Source organism: Atractosteus spatula, unplaced genomic scaffold (assembly GCF_055471065.1).
Source record: "Atractosteus spatula isolate fAtrSpa1 unplaced genomic scaffold, fAtrSpa1.hap1 Scaffold_4, whole genome shotgun sequence".
Lineage (NCBI taxonomy): Eukaryota > Metazoa > Chordata > Actinopteri > Semionotiformes > Lepisosteidae > Atractosteus > Atractosteus spatula.
Genome location: NW_028296868.1, coordinates 693,992 through 709,457, shown reverse-complemented (window position 1 = coordinate 709,457; position 15,466 = coordinate 693,992). Strand labels below are relative to the sequence as shown.

Genomic DNA, 15,466 nt, shown 5'->3' with positions numbered 1-15,466 from the left:
CACTGCACATTTGCTCTCTGAATACATTGATTTAATTATTCAGGTGGGTAGCTGCGTCAGCATGCGTAGGCTGCAAAGGAACAAGTAAAAGGTTTATTCCATGCTGAAAAAAAGAAGAAAGAGAACACAACGTTTCGGCCGTGGAGCCTTCTTCAGGTGTGAGAGAGACAGGGCAGTAGGCAAAGGTAAAGTAGCGGGAGAACAAAGGTTGGGAGGGAGGAGGAGTGAGAGGCGGGAGCAGGGGACAGAAAGAGAGGCCAATCAAGAGGTGTGAAGTCAGAATGGGTGCAGAGAGGTGTGAAATGAAACTTCCAATGAATGGAGAAAATTTAAAAGAACAGTAGTCTGTCGTTAAGGGAAGGGAGAAGGTATGATCCTAGCTGCAGAATAATTTTAGTTTCGGTGGTCTTTCTGATGTATGAGTTCGGAAAACCGTCTTTGAGAACACAGATGGAGAGATTAGAGTGGTCATGGCCGTCAGAGGTGAAATGAGAAACAATGGGCTTGGAGAGATCTTTAATCTTTACAGCCCTGACGTGTTCTCTGAAACGGTCTCCGAGTCTCCTTCCTGTTTCTCCAATGTAGATGGCTGGGCATTTACTGCAAGAGATACAGTAAATAAGGTTGCTGGAGGTACAAGATGCATTCTGGGTGATCCGGAATTGTCCTGAGGGGCCTTGAATGAGTGTGGTGGTGGCTGTGTATTTGCAGGTGATACAGCGAGCTCTGTTGCAAGGGAAAGTGCCTGGTGTGGATGGTTGTTGAGGGCGGTCAAGGGAGCTGTGAACAAGGAGGTTACGCAGATTAGGTGGTCGGCGATATGAGATGATAGGGCGATCAGAAAAGAGGGCCCCAATGGAGGGATCATCCTGTAGGATGGAAAAGTTGTGGTTAATGGTCATGAAAAATGAGTACATTTCGAGGGCTTGGTTCTCGAAGTCGATGTCGTCGCTGCATAATCGTCGTAACCTAAGGAACTGTGAAAAAGGAAGAGAGTTTTTAGTGTGGTTGGTGTGAAATGAGCTGTACAGGAGGTAGCTGTGTGAATCCGTGGGTTTGTAATAAACTGAAGTGGACAGTCGGGGGTAGTTGATAGACAAGTGGATGTATAGAAACGGAAGAGTAGTGGAAGATATGTTAATCGTATATTTGAGGGACGGGTGGAAGTTGGTGAAATGGTGCAGGAAGAACTCAAGCTGATCGTTGGAGCATGTGGCGGCACCAACGCAGTCATCAATATATCATTTGTAGAGGTCAGGGACATAGCCAGTGTAGGAAGCGAAGAAGTGTTCTTCTACCCAGCCGACAAAAATGTTGGCATAGCTGGGTCCCATTCTGGTGCCCATGGCAACTCCACTGACCTGTTGGTAAAAGAGATTATTGAAAGAGAATGCGTTCAGTGTGAGGACCAATTCTGCAAGGCGTACCAGGGTGTGGGTGGGTGGATCAAGCACTGTGCGTTTGTCCAGCATGTGCTTGAGTGCTGTAAGGCCGTCATTATGGGGAATGACGGTGTACAGAGATGTGTTGTCCATGGTAAAAATGTAGCATTCGGTACCCTGAAATTGGAAATCATTAAAAAGTTGGAGCGCGTGGTTGGTGTCTTTGATGTATGAGGGAAGATCTTCAACCAGCGGTCTCATGAGGCTGTCGAGAAAGGCTGAGATGTAAGTAGTTGGACAGTTACATGCTGATACGATGGGGCGTCCAGGGTTGTCCGGTTTGTGGATTTTGGGGAGGAGGTAAAATTGAGATACCTGTGGATGTTCCATGATGAGCCGGTTTGCCTCCTGGGGGAGCTCATTACTGCTGATAAGAAGAGAAATGGTGGATACCACTTCCTTTTGGTAGTCAGTGGTAGGGTCCTGTTGGAGAGGGAGGTAGGCAGAAGTGTCAGTTAGTTGTCTAGAGGCTTCAAAGATATATAGATCCTTACGCCACACCACAACAGCACCTCCTTTGTCCGCTGGTTTGATGACGATATCATCCCTGTTGCGGAGAGACTGGAGCGCCTGATTTTCTCCTTGGGTGAGGTTAGACCTATGTTTACTGGGTATAGAGAGTGCCTTGGGAGCTTGATTAGTGCATTGGTTGATGAAATAATCAACTGGTGGAAAACGGCCAGAGGAGGGAGTCCAACAGCTCTGTTTGGGATTAATGTTGTTAATGACATCAATAACCGGGTTGTTATCAGCTGCCTGTGAAGAGGAATTGTCGGCAAAATGTGCTCTGAGACGGATCCTGCGGTAAAAGCGGTTAAGGTCGACATTGGTCTGGGGGATGTCCAGCTTCCTGGGAACTGGTACAAAACTGAGCCCTTTGCTGTGGAGGGATCGCTCATCCTGTGAAAGGGAAAGGTCAGAAGGTATGGTGACAACAAGGTTAGGGTTGGTGAGGGTGTTCGGGGTGTTGATGGTTTTCTTCTGTAGAAGATGACTGAGTTTTTTGTTTTTTGATTTAATTATGTCGTACACATTGCCTCCTATGCCACTTTGGAGTAGTTTATAAAACAATCTTTTATGCCAAATTGAGTCAAATGCTTTTTTGAAATCGACAAAGCAGGCAAAAATTTTTCCTTTGTGTTTTTGGTGGACGTGTTTGTCTATCAGTGTGTGTAGGGTGTAAATGTGATCAGATGTGCGGTGATCTGGTAAGAAGCCAATCTGACTCTTGCTCAGGACATTGTGTTCAGTAAGGAAGGCCACTATTCGTGTATTTAGGATACTGCAGAATACCTTCCCCAGGTTACTGTTCACACAGATGCCCCGATAGTTGTTGGGATAGAGTATCTCCACTCTTATAGATGGGCGTGATCAGTCATTGGTTCCAGGCCTCGGGGAAACATCCGGCTGTCATGATAAGATTGAGGAGTTTGAGCAGGGCTTGTTGCAACTTTGGGCTGCTGTGTCTCAGCATCTCATTTATGACTCCATCTTGGCCACAGGTTTTGCGTGGTCTGAGGGCCTGGAGTTTGTCCAGTAGCTCCTGCTCAGTGATAGGTGAGTCTAAGGGGTTTTGGTTGTCTTTGATAGCCAATTCAAAAATTTTGAGTTTTTCATAAATGGTGTTTTGGTCTGATTGATTTGTATTTGGGAGCCTTTGATAGTGATTTTCAAAGTATGTTTGCCAGATTGTTCCATTTTGGATGGCCAATTCTTCTGGTTTTGATTTGTTTAAATTGTTCCACTTCTCCCAGAAACAGTTCTGATTTAGTGACTCCTCAATTTCTGCAAGTTGTTTGTTTATGTACGTGTTTCTTTTCTTTTTCAGCGTGTGTTTGTAAAGTTTTACCGTATCACAGTAGCTGAGGTGTAGTTTTGTGTTTTGTGGTTGTCTGTGTTTTTGATTTGATAGTTTTCGTAGTGCATTTCTGATGTTTTTGCACTCCCTATCAAACCACTTTTCTTTTGCTTTTTTTTTTTGGTAGTTTTTTGATTTAGTTGTTTTTAGTTTAGATTTTGATGCCAGTTTGTGAAATAGGTGATTTAGTTTTTGTGTGGCCAAGTTTATGCCTAATTTGTTGGTTTGATACGGAGTGTTTAGGAATGTGAATTTCTTCATCGCCCAGTACAGTTTGGTATCTGTCTAGGCTGTTTGTGTCCCATCTGTACGCCTGGTTGAGGTCGTACAGCTGGCTGGGCTGTGTCAGTGTGTCTCTGTGCTGGTGTGCTCTCTTCATGTAGAGTGTGATCTGGCTATGGTTGGAGAGAGGAGTTTGTGGCCTGATAGTGAAGGCACTGATACAGGAGGGGTCCAGGTCGGTGATGGCGTAGTCCACCACACTGCTGCCCAGAGCTGAGCTGAAGGTGAACCTGCCTAGAGAGTCCCCTCTAGTGCTGCCTTTGACGATGTACAGGCACAGCCCTTGACAGCTGGAGCAGCTCGCGCCCGGTGCTGTTGACCGTGGAGTCATGGCTGCACCTGTGTGAGGTGACTGGTGTGTGGTACAGAGGGGATTGTCCGAATACATGAGTGTTTCCCTGTGTGTTAGTAAAGTCTGCCAGTGTGCCTGTTCGTGCATTGAGGTCACCACAGAGCAGCACGTTTCCCTGGCCCTGGAAATGACCGATCTCCGTGTGGAGACTGGGGAGAATTCCCTCACTGTAGTAAGGGGATTCTGAGGGTAGGATGTAGACAGCACACAGAAAAACCTCATTTTCTGTACATATGGTATTTCTTTTGATTTTAAGCCAAACTTGTGACTCTTCTCTCTTAACTAATTGTATGGAGTGACTGATCTCTGCTCTGTACCACACAATGATCCCCCCAGAGTCTCTGCCCCGGGTGATTTTTTTTTGACAAAGGGCACCATGATCTCCTTGTAGCCGGGGGGACAGTGGGTAGCCAAGTCTCCCCGACACCATGTCTCCTGTAGGATCATGATGTCTGTCTCCTTTACATTCTTGATAAAGTCAGGATCAGTGTTCTTCAGCCCAAATGCTGACGAGCCCAGACCCTAAATGTTCCATATACTTATCGTTAGAGATCTCATTGTTATCGTTTGAATTATCTTTGCAGTTTGTTTTTGCTTTCTGGAACTGTAACAAATTTGTGTCGGACATTTACATCATCAACAAAAACAGTATTGTCTGTCGCTGTGGGTGGTGGTAGTTTAGCTCATAAGCCGGGTGCAGATGAGGTTCAGGAGCTGCCAGATTTCTCCCAGCTCCAAACCGCTCGGGACTGCTGGTCTGGCCAGGGCTGCAGCGTAGCTGTGCAGGAGGGGCTCGGTCCAGCTCTGCTGTTGTGCTGGGTGGGGGTTTGTGGATTGGCCTGGTTCAGCTGCTGGTCTGGCTGAGGGGCGTGGGGTGAAGCGCTGGTTCTGGTCCCGTTCGGTCGTTGGTCTGGGTTGGAGGGCTGTAGGATGGGGCTGGTTCTGTTCTTTGTGGGTTGAGCTGGTCTGGGGTGGGGGTGTGGGTGTTGGGGTGTTCCTCTGGTAGTCCTGCTGTTTCTCTCTGGGGTGCTGTTTGGGTGTCTGCCCAGTGTGGTGTCTTTCAGAGTTTTTGTGAAGAGTCCGATGGTCTGTTTTTTGAGGTGTTTATGGTTGTAATGTTTCATAGCCGTTCAGGGACGCCAAATATGTAAATGTAGTGGCTCTCTGAAGGCACCAGTTCTGTAGGGTTTGGGCATTTACTGAGACAATTATTAATTGTAGCAGTAAATCACAAAGTTAATTCTTTTGATGGCTTTAGAATCCAACCATGCGACATAACTCAAACAACGCACACACACAGGTACTAATACACGAGGATACATTTATTAATACATAAAATATGCATATAAACCTAACAGATCTTATCGAGAGGGTTATCAGAATACAAAAGGTATATATTCAATCAGTTACGAAGTGTTACACAAATCAAGAGGACATATGTTCAGTATATCATTCATTAAGACCGTTTCATAAATGAATTTGGTTATAACTTCTACATTAGATACTCAAAACAAGTACATAACTCTTAGGAATTAAATTGATATCAACTGGTTGGGATAACAATTGAATTCTCGAGCTGTAATGCATTGAAGTTGAATACTCATCCAATTTCTGGGGATTCAGATCTCCTGCAGGCACAAACAATCAGCTGCAGACTTGTTGCTGTCCAATCCGCGCTCTCTGGCTCCGTGCCAGGCTGTGCTGTGCGGCTTGCGACGGTGCGCTGCTGATGCTCACTGACCGGCTAGTTAGTGTTGGCTTTAACTAGCAAAGTTTGTGCACAGGAGAAAAGATGACTGTGGATCCCAGCAAGTCAGGAAGGGGACCGGTTCGTTCCTGGTGAAGCACTAGTTCTGAATAGTGATTCAGCTGTCCACAGTTCCGACCTGTTCATGAGGCCTGCTGCTGGTTACTCTCTGGCACCCTCCACTCTAGACTCTTAGAACAAAGGAAAGTTCTGGCACTCGGACACACTGGCCGTTCCATGGTTGTCCGGGCTGAGTCTCAGGATGGTCAGGAGGCGCGCTGCGAGAATGTCCTGCCCTTGGGAGCCTTCTGCTCCTGGGCCGTCCTGCCCTGGAATTCTCCTTTGAATTCCCTTTAGAAAAGTCCACAGAAGTCTCCTCCTGAATCTTACTGAATCTCCCGAATCTGAATCTCGTTTTTACCTGGAGGAACTTCAGCTCGTTCATTGGCTGAAAGTTCCATGGGCATCAGAGTCCCACGTGGGTTACTTGGCCCTACCAGTCCCTGATTGGTTGATCAAGGTGAGATATGAGTCACTTACTCCTGACACTTAGGAATGCAGTCCAGATGTCCAACTGGCACTCCCTAGACAGATAGGCGCCAATGGATGACCATTGATCATGATAGCCAGGCTTAGCTAAGTGCATCCCCCTTTGGGAGCTGTCCTAGGACCTTAAATCACCCTGCACTAATGGTCTCTCTGTGGCTGCACCACAGAGATGAACAGAGAAATGGGGCCTCATTTGGGAAGCTCAGAAACACTTAATTCTGCCTTATTAATAAGCCTCGCCGCTACATATCCCCCCTTTTTGAAGGCCACGAGGTCCTGAGGCATTGTTGCCTTCAAAACAAAACAGAGTTAAGTGATGTCCCTTGCCATTAGAACATTAATCTTAAATGTCTACATTACTCCTCGAGAATTCATACCGGAACCAACATTGGATACAAACAGGATGAATAACATCTGGAGTATGTATAAACACGGTAGGAGACATTATCTAAGTCTAGGAATTACACATCAGGAAGCTCACTGTCAATATCTGATACCTCTGTAGTAGATATTTGGGGAGAAGTCACTTCCTTTCTTTTGACATGCTACCTTTGACTCATTCATGCTACCCAGAGTACATCTTGATGTGAGAGTACATCATTCAGAGTACACTGTCAGTCATGATCCAGCTACCAGGTAGCAGTGTTACAATAACACCAGTTCCTGTTCCCAGCCCCCCGATAAACCACAACACCTGTGTTGGGTATCTGCTAGGGTGGTTTGGAGGTTTGTTCCATTAAAGCAAACTCAACTACCTGTACCTCTTCAGGGCTTACTGTTTCTTGGATTTCTATCCAATTCAATAGTGTTGCACCTGAAGGCATCCACGACCTCAAGTTTGGTCTTATGTTGTCTGGTTCTAGACAGTACAGTGTTAAGTTCAAGCTGTACTATGGCCTCCTCAGGAACTTACAGGAAAACTATTTGGTTAGGTAGCTGCATTGTGGTAGCTGTATCATGCCTGTCACAAGTCATGGTGACAGTTAAATGTGGTGTGCTGACCAGCCATTTACTTCCCACCTGCTCTTCATGGGGTTCATTAACCTCCCTTTGCTCGTTAGTAGCTTTACACCCTTCATTGGTGAATCGTTTAGACACAGCCAATGGATAGCTTTGGTAGCCATACCCATCTCAAGATTTGGAACCAAATTCAATCTTGGATTGCCTTCTGGGTGAGCTATGAGCGATGGGGTTAATGTCACATACTCCTCTACTGAGAAGAGTGGAATCGAGTGGGTTGGGATTTGTGCCATGGCTAGACTGGCTACAGTGGCACTAAACTCCCTTAACAGGTCTTGTGTCAACATTCTGGCCTGTTGCACACAAGCATAAACCCACTGTATAACACTGGCAATCATGTCCACTGGTTGGGGAATAAGGTTTAACCCTGTTGCATAGGAAGTTGCCTGTAGGATTTTCCCTAAGCTTTCCAACTTTTGCTGCTGTTGATAAAGTCTGTCACTACCCTCTGGAATCTCTGACACCTGCCTTCTTGGGGCAGTCAGGGTGAGAGTGCCAGTAGCACACAAACCTACCAGAAAAAGCAAACGTGCAACAGTGGCGGCAGCAATCAGTCCTCCCAAAAGTCTTTTCGGGTGGCTGATCCCAGTCATCTCCTTCTGAGTGACTGTTGCCTTTCTAAGCTGGTGCAGCATGTACATGGTGTCTTTCTCAGTATGCCATGTGGCATCTTGGGCACCAACATCCTGGAAATCTGGGGAGATCTGACGCAGCTGCTGATGCTGCTCCTCCTTTTCCAGGGCATCTGCTTTTCGATTTGTTCATGCCTGTGCTCTAGGAACCCTGCAGGGGGCGGTGCAGCGGTGGAGCATGCCTGACCCTCGGCTGAGTGGTCATCTGGAGCACCTGAGTGATCTGGGATTGTTACCCCATTCTCACTGTTCAGGTCCACCCTGCCCCCTTCCTGATTGAGGAATCCCTCTATCGGCATGTTCACAATCGTTAGCTGGGCGTGGGTGTAGGACACCTGCTCGCTCCCCCCTTCCCTCGCTAGGGGTTCAGGGAGCTGCCCCAGCACTGAGATAGCTAGTTCACTGTCTTCGAACTCACTATCACCCACCAGGCCCATGTCAGTACAGGCGGGGATTCTGACACCCCTCTTTGCGATGTCCTGCACTGGCAGGCGGGTGGCTTGACCATCCAGCTCCAGTCTGGGTGAACCACTGTTGGTCAGACTCAGACTGACAGACTGAGCTGGTGGCTGTAAGAAAACCGGCTCGGCTTTCATTCCCTGTCCCTTCTGGGGGACTGGGTGTGTTGGAAACCCTGCTGTCGAGGCAGGAACAATCAGGTCAGTCTCACTCACTACCTGGTAGTTGTGAGAAATAATGTTACCTGACTGCAGGTTCCCTGGGTCACAGCAGAGGGAATCGGCACCTGGGATCAGGTGTGTCCACAGCGCAGTAGTCTCAGCGTCCAGCTGGACCTCCTGTCTAACCTGTGAATGTTGCACCAGGGGCACCTGGCGGTGGCCCCGTGACAGCTGCTCAAGCAGATCCTCACTGATAGAGGACCTCTCAGGGCTAAGGGCGAGGGCTACATCACCAACCTGCTCTCCTGCCATCTGGATCCCTTCCACCACTGCAGGGTGGTGGTCCTGACCCCTCTTGGGTGCCAGGGTGCACAGGGAAAGCTCCTTTTCATCGCCAGTTGGGGAGATCTACTCCTCTTTAGGGATGTAAAAGGGGTGTGCTTTACCTGGTGGATCAGGCGGCTGCTTGGAGCCCCGCTCCTGTGGCAGGGAGGCTGTTGGGACCTCAGCCGGGACACGACTTCCCTGTATATCCGGGGAACAAGAAAATATTTTTATTTCTTGTCCAGAGGGAACAGAAGGAATCTCCACATAGGCTTCTGTGTTCGGTGGGCACTGTGTGAGCACAGTCTGCCTCTTGGCCCCCCTTTCCTTCTGTACAGAAGGCTTAGGAGCCTTGACCTGTTTCCACACTTTGCCTTTCTGGTGATCCACCAAAGGTTCCACTCTGAGTCGCATACCCTTTTCTTTTTCAACCCGTTTGAGCTTGCCGTGTGACATCAAACACCTTTCAACCTCAGTGTCAATCAGTGTCTCACTGGGTAAGACATCTCCCATGGCAGCCTTGAGGTAAAAGCTTCCTGCTTTTCCTCTGTGTTTTACTGCCTGCTCTGTGACTTCAGGGGTGGAGTCAGCACTCGCTTGGGAGTGGCTGACCTCATCCAGGCAGGAACCCTTCCGCTCAATCAGATAGACTGAGGGAGTGGGAGGGGGCGGGTCTCCGCCTCCTCCAGTGGAGAGTATCAGCTCATTCACGCTTCCGGCAGCCTTGGGGAGCGGTTGTCCCTGTCCTAATAAAGCTTGTTCAAGCCTGGCCAGGCGGGCGGCTACTGAATCCTTTTGTTCAGCTTTATCTAGCCCTTTCCCTCCCCCGGTGTTCTCATGGCACTTAGGACGCTGGGTGCGGTACTGTGTGCATGCTTTGGAACGGGGCTTAGCCAGCTCAGGAGCCTGTGCTCCTTCGAGCAGGAGGGAGTTAACCCTGCTGGCTCTAACAGCGAACACAGTCGCTTTAGCCGCTTTTTGCTCAGAGCGACTTTGGACATCATACTCCCAGGCTTTCTGCACGAATCTCTTAATATCAGTCACTTTCATGGTCTGTGCATCTGTATGCATTAAGATCATCTTTCTGACTGATGGGTGGAGATTCGCAATGAATAAACCCTTGAAATGTGTGTTCTCTTCGCAACCCTCATCATTTCGCCCTGCAAAATAAGTTCGTCTAAGTCTCTCGTAATATTCGCGAGGGGACTCTGCTCTCTCGTGCTTAATGTTAAGAGCGGCGGCTATCGCGGCAGTCGGGTCAATAAACGCACTGTATTCTTCGATAAGTGCATGACAAAGCTGTTCAAAGTCATTACAGACTTCTTTCATCTGCCTAGCCATCCACTCATGTACAGCTCTGCTGGTAGTTTTCCTGACCAGAAACACTTTCTCCTGTTCTGTGGCGTTTGGCAGGAACTGCAGGTTATACCTGAGGTCTTGAATATAACTCTCGATATTATTCTCTGACACTGCAGGGTCAAATCTCTCTATGTCCTTCGCTAGCTCTCTCAGAGAATGGAGATTTATTCTTCTAGCTTCTCCGCTGACGGAGATATGGAAGAGATCGTGGTCAGACTTGTCGCTGCTAGAGAGAGTGCTTAATAGCGACTCGAATTCAGACCTTTTAGCAACCATCGTTAAACTTAAAGAGTATTACTTTTAAGCACGAAATCACAGTTTTACCACAGAAAACCACAAGATCAAGTATGCAATCAACCCTGTAGATCGCAAAAGATCACAAAACACTCAAGCACTGCTTAAAGAGCAAGGGGAACTTTTTCTTTCGGCTTTCAGCACACTGTATTATCGTGTATGAAACCCGCGGCGTTTTATATTGAATTATTCCGCTTGGTTGATTCATTTCAGTCTTGCCACGCCCACCCAGGGACGCCAAATATGTAATGTTTCATAGCCGTTCAGGGACGCCAAATATGTAAATGTAGTGGCTCTCTGAAGGCACCAGTTCTATAGGGTTTGGGCATTTACTGAGACAATTATTAATTGTAGCAGTAAATCACAAAGTTAATTCTTTTGATGGCTTTAGAATCCAACCATGCGACATAACTCAAACAACGCACACACACAGGTACTAATACACGAGGATACATTTATTAATACATAAAATATGCATATAAACCTAACAGATCTTATCGAGAGGGTTATCAGAATACAAAAGGTATATATTCAATCAGTTACGAAGTGTTACACATATCAAGAGGACATACGTTCAGTATATCATTCATTAAGACCGTTTCATAAATGAATTTGGTTATAACTTCTACATTAGATACTCAAAACAAGTACATAACTCTTAGGAATTAAATTGATATCAACTGGTTGGGATAACAATTGAATTCTCGAGCTGTAATGCATTGAAGTTGAATACTCATCCAATTTCTGGGGATTCAGATCTCCTGCAGGCACAAACAATCAGCTGCAGGCTTGTTGCTGTCCAATCCGCGCTCTCTGGCTCCGTGCCAGGCTGTGCTGTGCGGCTTGCGACGGTGCGCTGCTGATGCTCACTGACCGGCTAGTTAGTGTTGGCTTTAACTAGCAAAGTTTGTGCACAGGAGAAAAGATGACTGTGGATCCCAGCAAGTCAGGAAGGGGACCGGTTCGTTCCTGGTGAAGCGCTAGTTCTGAATAGTGATTCAGCTGTCCACAGTTCCGACCTGTTCATGAGGCCTGCTGCTGGTTACTCTCTGGCAACCTCCACTCTAGACTCTTAGAACAAAGGAAAGTTCTGGCACTCGGACACACTGGCCGTTCCATGGTTGTCCGGGCTGAGTCTCAGGATGGTTAGGAGGCGCGCTGCGAGAATGTCCTGCCCTTGGGAGCCTTCTGCTCCTGGGCTGTCCTGCCCTGGAATTCTCCTTTGAATTCCCTTTAGAAAAGTCCACAGAAGTCTCCTCCTGAATCTTACTGAATCTCCCGAATCTGAATCTCGTTTTTACCTGGAGGAACTTCAGCTCGTTCATTGGCTGAAAGTTCCATGGGCATCAGAGTCCCACGTGGGTTACTCGGCCCTACCAGTCCCTGATTGGTTGATCAAGGTGAGATATGAGTCACTTACTCCTGACACTTAGGAATGCAGTCCCGATGTCCAACTGGCACTCCCTAGACAGATAGGCGCCAATGGATGACCATTGATCATGATAGCCAGGCTTAGCTAAGTGCATCCCCCTTTGGGAGCTGTCCTAGGACCTTAAATCACCCTGCACTAATGGTCTCTCTGTGGCTGCACCACAGAGATGAACAGAGAAATGGGGCCTCATTTGGGAAGCTCAGAAACACTTAATTCTGCCTTATTAATAAGCCTCGCCGCTACATGGTCATGTAGATGCTGTGATCCAAGGGTGGGGTGATGGGCCAGGTAGACGTTTGGGAGCAGGGCACAGCACTGTGAGATCTCAGCTTTGATTCTCTGGATGGTGTGGTGCTGCTCATCCTGTCTTGACAGCAGGGTGGAGATGACAATTGGGAGCGAGGGAACTCCTGTATGGCCCTCTCTGCCACTCTCCTAATGGACTGGGCCACCTGCTCCCTCCAGGTCCTCAGATCGTTGGTGCCGGTGTGGATGATGATGTGCCGTGGGGCTCCCAGGACAGACCTGGACAGCAGCTGCAGGGCCTTCTCCGTCGTCGGACACCAGAGCTTTGCTGTTTGTAGTTCCGGGAAGAGCTTGTGCTCATCGATGTACTTCCCGTTGGAGTCAATGAGAAGGGCTACTTCCATGCATCTGCCTCTGGTGTCTGGTGTGCTGCCAGGCGGGGGGCTGCATGGGGGGTGTAGTGTGTGAGGTGGAGGTGTTAGGTGGGGCCGTCTCTGGGGCTGGGTGTGTGTGTGGGTCACCCTGAGTGTTTGGCAAGGTGGATGTGCTTTTGGGCAGTGATGTTGTGAGTGGATCTGGGATGCCGGGGGGTGCAGTGGGTGTGGTGTTTGCTACGGTGGGGGTACTGGGTAAGTGGGAGTTGGTGGTGGGGGTTGTAGGGATGTCAGGTTGTGTGGGGGTCGGTGTGTCTTTGCGGGTTGGGGGTGGGTGTTGTGTGTTGGGTGTTCTGGGCCTCAGGGCTGTTCTGTTGCAGTCGGGGCTGCAGTGGGAAGTAGTGAGTTTCCTCAGCTGTTCTTTGAGGGTCTTGCTTGTCCTCTCCGCGAGCTGCACCTCCTCTCTCAGCTCTGCTACTTCCGACTGCAGCTTACTGTTGTCCTGCAGCAACTCTTCCATCTGTGCCCTGAGCTGTTTGTTGGAGGTTTTGCATTCGTTCCTGTGTTTGTTAACCTCGTCTCTTAGCTGTTGTGCTGTCTGCCCCTCTGTGAGTCTCCCCAGCATCAGTTCCTTGGACTCAGTGAAGTCCAGCTCCAAAGCAGAGAGTTTCTCTCTCAGGAGGCGCGCTGTGCTGTGGTCATAGGGGGGTTGGTGTGGGCCGTGTGTGTCTGGGTGGTGTGATTCAGTGTTGCCTAGGGCTACACTCTTGCTGATCTGTTCTGTAGCTGTGGCTGTGTTCGTGGGCTCAGAGTCAGGTGGAGCTGAACTCTCCGGTGTGGTAGGCATCAGGCTACTGGATCTCTCTCCTGTTTCTGGGGGAGGTTTCTCCAGGTCAGCCTGTGATTTCAGGTCTGTGAACTTTTCCTCAAATAGCTCCAGAGCAGCCTCACTGCCCTTTATCATCACTGTACCATTGTGGTAAGTGTTGACGGTCAGGACAGTGTCTTCTAGCTCACTGTCACCCCCTATGGAGATTTGCCTGCCTTTGCTGATGCCCCTTCTCGTGGTGTTTGTATATGTCTTGCACACAGCTGTGTGCCAGGCATTTGGGTGCTCAGTAAAGAAGAGCAGGTTTTAATGTGTTTTTCTCCTGCCTGGCAGTAGTCAGCGATAAGGGTCTCTGGATTTTCCTTCATCCATGTGTCTTTGTACTGTTTCCTGGTCTTAACGGTTTTTGCGTCCTCAGGGTATTGGAGTACTGTGCTGAGAGGGCAGGGCTGGTCCAGTGGGGCTGTCTTCTGCTCTGTACTCATCTTGCTTCTTTTAAATACAATCGGCCCAGGTGAGAAGAGCAAAAAGACAGCCTGGCTAGGGCGTTTTGAATACAATCAGCCCCACTGTTGCTTGGGAACAGGTTCTTCAACTTTGGCCTTTTGAGTTTAATGGGCCCAAGTGGTATTTGGTTTAGTTTAAACTTTAAGGTAACTTTTTCTAAAGACTTTTTTTTTACTTTTATTTAGTAAATCAGTTCAATTTTAGAGGCCTCTTCAAATAAGGAGAAGAAAGATCAGGGCTTACCAGTTGTTTTTCGTGCTTATGGCTGAGTTCTTGGCTTCTCTTGATGCTGCTTGTATTTTCCCTTTCCTTCTTGTTTCCTTTGGTGTACTTTTTATTTCTTTCTTGTCTTCTTATTCTATTTCCTTGTTTTAATTGTTCCTTTTTTTCTGTTTGTTCCTCTTCATTTCTTGAAGATTTTTCTCTTTGAAGTTTTTCCTCAGGTCCTTTATCTTCAGGTGTAGCTGTGTCTTATAGTTGGTCTTCAGATTTTCAGATGTTTGCTTTGTTGTTTTTTTTTCAATGATAAATTATTTCTTTACTTCTTTGGTTTTCTTTCGTTTTTGTTAGATGTTGCCTTATTCCTAGACTATTTGTTCAGTTACAGAAAACAATAAAATCTCAAAGAAATTAGGAGCTCATCTTCTGAGCTGCCTCTCTCTCTCTCAGTAAATACTGTTACTGTCACTGCTCGATACCGATGTTAGCCTACTATACCATCTTCAGCCACAGCTAGAAAATGTACTGCTCTAGTACCAGAGCAAAAGAAAGCAAGGCCAACTTTGAATGGGCACATGTGTCAGATGCTGAATGTGACAAGGATGGGATTCAAACCCATGCATGCAAAGCCCAATGGATTAGTAGTCCATTGCCTTAACCACTTGGCCACCTCATCAAGAAAACTAGGCTGTCCGTACATGTGTTGGCGTGCTCCAGATGATCTTTTTTTTTTCCCTTGTACTCGAAGGGTCATTTTCCTGTTCCACATGCGATTTCAACATTTTCTTTGGGAGATGTCAAGCCACCAAGCCACTGCTGTGCTTCAGTGGCCGGTGTGGAGTTCAGTGGCCCTGTTGTCCACGGAAAGCACATTGAGCTCCTTTGACATGAAAAGTTCCAGATAAAAGCCATTTGTCATCCTTTCTCTTGGTGTCGATGTTGCTTTTGTATGTAAAGGTGGCAACTTGCTCAGCGAGCAGGCGGAGCGCGCACCGAATGCAGATGTCTCAGAGCGGTGTGTCCAAGTGGTTGTAAAAGGACACCACTCCAGGGGTGCTGTGGCTTAGTTGGTTAAAGCGCCTGCTTCGTAAACAGGAGATCCTGGGTCTGAATCCCAGTGGTGCCTTTTTTTTCTGTCTTCTCGTACAGAACTGGTCATTATGGATAACCTCCTACGGCTAGACTTAATTAAATGCAAGTATTAATTTCCTGTCTTGAACGACTTTTTTTTAAATGGATGCAACTTGCAAAAGATGAAATACAAACCTTGCTAATCTGCGCTTGTGGCTGGCAAAAAAAAGTCAGCAATGTTTTCTCATTAACCTTAACCCTGCGAATGGAGAATAGTTAAATGACCAAGTCTATGCAGCTTAATTGGTC

At 47.6% G+C, this 15,466-nt stretch overlaps 1 non-coding gene across 1 annotated transcript; it reads right to left on the bottom strand.

Moving 5' to 3' along the window:
• Nucleotides 1-14,680: 14,680 nt before the first annotated feature.
• trnas-acu (transfer RNA serine (anticodon ACU)) lies at nucleotides 14,681-14,762 on the bottom strand. The gene has a single exon. It is a non-coding gene; the product is annotated as a tRNA-Ser (tRNA).
• Between the last annotated feature and the right edge of the window lie 704 nt (nucleotides 14,763-15,466).